Below are 6,000 nucleotides of genomic sequence, written 5' to 3'. Positions count from 1 at the left end.
TGTGAGCCAAACAGAATCGCTTAAAATGCACCGAGAAACTTCTCATTTAAATTATGAATTGAGTTCAGGGTTTTGTTTTGCATCAGCAGACTCTGGAAAATACCGAATGTCAGTCGACATTTTATTTAATATAAATTCTGTTCATGGCCAAAAACAACAACATGAAACAGAAGTACAGAAACATTTTATTTCCCAGGGATCCAAACTTCAGGAAAAGTGAAACGTGGGTCAGAAAACCAGGCAGGAACGTTTGTCTGAAACCGATTCAACGTTTCCTGCAGCTGTCGGAGATTTAAAGAAAAACTTTAACGTTTTCTAAACGTATTAAAATGGAAACGTATCAGGAAAATGGAATATTTTGAAACTGGATGGATGGATGATGGATGGATGGATGGATGGATGGATGGATGATGGATTGATGGATGGATGATGGATGGATGGATGATGGATGGATGGATGGATGGATGATGGATTGATGGATGATGGATGGATGGATGATTGATGGATGATGGATGGATGGATGATGGATGGATGGATGATGGATGGATGGATGGATGGATGATGGATTGATGGATGGATGATGGATGGATGGATGGATGATGGATGGATGGATGATGGATGGATGGATGGATGGATGGATGATGGATTGATGGATGGATGATGGATGGATGGATGGATGGATGGATGGATGGATTGATGGATGGATAGATGGATGGATGATGGATTGATGGATGGATGATGGATGGATGGATGATGGATGGATGGATGGATGGATGATGGATTGATGGATGGATGGATGGATGATGGATGGATGGATGGATGGATGGATGGATGATGGATGGATGGATGGATGGATGATGGATTGATGGATGGATGATGGATGGATGGATGGATGGATGATTGATGGATGATGGATGGATGATGGATGTATGGATGGATGATGGATGGATGGATGATGGATGATGGATTGATGGATGGATGATGGATGGATGGATGGATGATGGATTGATGGATGGATGGATGATGGATGGATGGATTGATGGATGGATGATGGATGGATGGATGATGGATGGATGGATGGATGGATGGATGATCCATCATCATCCATCCATTGATGGATGGATGGATGGATGGATGGATGGATGGATGATGGATTGATGGATGGATGGATGATGGATGGATGGATGATTGATGGATGATGGATGGATGGATGATGGATGTATGGATGGATGATGGATGGATGGATGGATGGATGGATGATGGATGGATGGATGATGGATGATGGATTGATGGATGGATGATGGATGGATGGATGGATGGATGATGGATTGATGGATGGATGGATGATGGATGGATGATGGATGGATGGATGGATGATTGATGGATGGATGATGGATGGATGGATGATGGATGGATGGGTGGGTGGATGGATGATGGATGGATGGATGATGGATGGATGATGGATGGATGGATGGATGGATGATGGATTGATGGATGGATGGATGATGGATGGATGATTGATGGATGGATGGATGGATGATGGATGGATGGGTGGGTGGATGGATGATGGATGGATGGATGATGGATGGATGGATGGATGATGGATGGATGGATGATGGATGGATGGATGGATGATGGATGGATGATGGTTGGATGGATGATGGATGGATGGATGATTGATGGATGATGGATGGATGGATGATGGATGGATGATGGATGGATGGGTGGATGGATGATGGATAGATGGATGATGGATGGATGGATGATGGATGGGTGGATGATGATGGATAGATGAATGATGGATGGATGATGGATGGGTGGATGATGGATGGATGGATGGATGATGGATGATTGATGGATGGATGGATGGATGATGGATTGATGGATGGATGGATGGATGGATGGATGATGGATGGATGGATGGATGATGGATGGATGGATGGATGGATGATGGATGGATGGATGGATGATGGATGGATGATGGATGGATGGATGGATGGATGGGTGGATGATGGATGGATGGATGATGGATGATGGATGGATGGATAACGGATGGATGGATGATGGATGGATGGATGGATGATGGATGGATGATGGATGGATGATGGATGGATGGATGATGGATGGATGGATGATGGATGGATGATGGATGGATGATGGATGGATGGATGATGGATGGATGATGGATGGATGATGGATGGATGGATGGATGGATGATGGATGGATGGATGGATGATGGATGGATGGATGGATGATGGATGGATGGATGATGGATGGATGATGGATGGATGGATGGATGGATGGATGATGGATGGATGGATGGATGATGGATGGATGGATGATGGATGGATGGATGGATGGATGGAAGATGGATGGATGGATGGATGGATGGATGGATGATGGATGGATGATGGATGGATGGATGATGGATGATGGATGGATGATGGATGGATGGATGATGGATGGATGATGGATGGATGGATGATGGATGGATGGATGGATGGATGATGGATGGATGGATGGATGATGGATGGATGGATGATGGATGGATGATGGATGATGGATGGATGATGGATGATTGATGGATGATGGATGGATGGATGGATGACGGATGGATGATGGATGGATGATGGATGGATGGATGGATGACGGATGGATGATGGATGGATGGATGGATGGATGATGGATGGATGGATGATGGATGGATGATGGATGGATGGATGGATGGATGGATGATGGATGGATGATGGATGGATGGATGGATGATGGATGGATGATGGATGATGGATGGATGGATGGATGATGGATGGATGATGGATGATTGATGGATGATGGATGATGGATGGATGGATGGATGGATGATGGATGGATGGATGGATGATGGATGGATGATGGATGATGGATGATGGATGGATGATGGATGGATGGATGGATGATGGATGGATGATGGATGATGGATGGATGGATGGATGATGGATGGATGATGGATGATTGATGGATGATGGATGATGGATGGATGGATGGATGGATGATTGATGGATGATGGATGATGGATGGATGGATGGATGGATGATGGATGGATGATGGATGATGGATGGATGATGGATGGATGGTTGGATGGATGATGGATGGATGATGGATGGATGGATGATGGATGGATGGATGGATGATGGATAGATGATGGATGGATGGATGGATGGATGATGGATGGATGGATGATGGATGGATGGATGGATGATGGATGGATGGATGATGGATGGATGGATGATGGATGGATGGATGATGGATGGATGGATGGATGATGGATGGATGGATGGATGATGGATGGATGGATGATGGATGGATGGATGGATGATGGATGGATGGATGATGGATGGATGATCGATGGATGGATGGATGATGGATGGATGATGGATGGATGGATAATGGATGGATGGATGGATGGATGATGGATGGATGGATGATGGATGGATAATGGATGATGGATGGATGGATGATGGATGGATGATCGATGGATGATGGATGGATGGATGATGGATGGATGATGGATGGATGGATGGATGATGGATGGATGGATGGATGATGGATGGATGGATAATGGATGGATGGATGGATGGATGATGGATGGATGGATGATGGATGGATAATGGATGATGGATGGATGATGGATGATGGATGGATGATGGATGGATGGATGATGGATGGATGATGGATGGATGATGGATGGATGGATGATGGATGGATGATGGATGATGGATGGATGGATGGATGGATGGATGATGGATGGATGGATGATGGATGATGGATGGATGTTGTATTCTGAGGTTGAAAAAACTAAGAAATAACTTCAAATATTAACATAAATTAACTTGAAGGTTTAATTTGTTATAATTCCTTAGAGACAGAAATGAATCATAACAAAGTGAAAACGTTAAATTTCATCTTTCTGAGTGTCGGTGTGGGACCTTAAAGGGGCGGTGTTGTTTATCTTCTAGGCAAAGCACCATTTTGCAGCACAATCTAGTAACTATGTTAATTTAAGGTTCTATAAAAATGCTGCATATGTCAAACATGATTTTAAAAAATCTGACGTCTCAATTTGACGCCTTGAAATTGGGGCTCTGTCTCTTTAAGAAGCTCCTACTCTTTCCTTCGCTCCACCTTCTGCGCGTTCTTAGAGCAGTGCTCCTCCATGATGCCGTTTGCCGGAGACGTCTTCATGTCCTCGTTGGTTGTTTCTGCCGAGGTCAGCGGCGCCTGCAGACCATCAGGGTCCAGAACGACCCGGTTCTGATCAGCAGGATCTGATCTGAACTTTGTCAGATGCTCTTCCTTCCTGTCATTTGATGGTTCGGTGATTTGGACCATCAAAGACCTGCAGGGCTGGAGAATAAGCTGGCAGTTCACGTCCAGATAAAACGGTTTGGACAGATGAAGTCCAGTTACTGAAGACCAGGTTGAAATGAATCCGTCAGGAGGAAACGGGAACCTTCACATCCTTTGGTTTCATGAACCGTTCATGACAGGATGATGCAGTGGAACCTGATCTCTGTCCTTCCTGCCTGCAGGCTGTTTGCTGTAAAGCTGCAAGCCGTTTGAGTCGCAGCCGTCAGGATCCGCCTGCTCGGTGTAAAACGTTTCCTGAACGCAGCACCGCTCCGTTTATGTCCCATCAGACTTTTCCTGCTTTGTGGAGACGTTTGGTTCTCCCAGAACAAACATGGACATTTAAAAACGTTTCCTGCTTTAGTTCAGTTTATGAAACATCTCAGATCGTCACTGTGAGATTTTGACTCATTTTTTATCAAAACAAATGTGATTCTTTTTGAAATCCTGATGTTTGGAGTGAAACTGAACATGTTTCAGACTGAAGCACGGTGATGGCTCCATCATGGACAGGACCTTTGACAGAAACCACAAGTTTGAAAGTGAGGCAGGAAATGGAGCCAAAGACGTCTGTCACCTGAAACGATCTGAAGAGAGAGAATAACTTAAACACGACAGAGGCTGAACTTTTACTGAACGTTTCTTTTACTCACTTTTTAATGATTTCTCTTCTGGCCTTTGAGTAACTGCAGTCAGACAGAAACGATGAGGGAGAAAAGGTCCGGCGGCCCGGCGGGGCGGCAGCTCGGTGGCCCGTGACTTCATCTGAAGGAGGAACTTTATTCAGGACTTTAAGGAAATGTCAAGTCAGACGCAGTTTTATTATTTAAATATTTTAAGTTGCTACCAGGAAAATGATTTTTTCTTCATTATTTCCACATTTTGTCACTTTCCCACCTCAAACTGCTGAGTTGTAATGTGTAATTTTACACATAAAATCCATAACTTCAAACATATGTAATGACTTTTGGTTTAAATTAGCATGCAGGTGTTGGAAACATTTTCTCCTTGCTGAAGGATCTTCATGAACGATCGAAGTTTGACACGGTAAATGCTGCAGCAGATCTAATTAAACGTCTCCTCCTCTGCTCTGAAGCAATAACTGCAGCCCTTGGTCCAGCAGCGTTCACCTTGCTCAAATAGCGCTGCGGCTAAAACAAATAAATCTGAGCTGCAGCCGCTCCAGATGGATGAGCTTTGACACGTCGGATAATAACGAACCGGGCCGAGCCGGGCCGGGCCGCACGCTTCAGAACAAAGTATCTGAAAGTCAATTTAAAACCACTTCCTTTCTCTGTCAAAGAGAGCGGCCTTTAATGTGGCCGTTCCACCATCTGCTGCAGCAGCTTTCACCAGATTAAAACATATTGGTGGAGATCATTACACCGCCAGCAGAAATGCAGCCGAAACAAGTTTTTATTAACTTTTATTGACCTTCAGCTCCAACCAGCAGCTCCAGGATTCATTAGAGAATAAATGATGCATTTATGTGAAATATTAGTTTTTACTGAGCCAAACAAAGCAGCACACAGCAGGATGTGCTGCTGCAAACAGTAAATGAAGATCAGACGAGTTTCTCATGTTTTATTTTCTAATGCAGAAGAAGAGACGGAG

Source organism: Poecilia mexicana, unplaced genomic scaffold (assembly GCF_051168715.1).
Source record: "Poecilia mexicana isolate PSO_F unplaced genomic scaffold, ASM5116871v1 scaffold_8, whole genome shotgun sequence".
Lineage (NCBI taxonomy): Eukaryota > Metazoa > Chordata > Actinopteri > Cyprinodontiformes > Poeciliidae > Poecilia > Poecilia mexicana.
The sequence above is the reverse complement of the archived record's forward strand: the minus strand, read 5'-3'. Positions refer to the sequence as shown.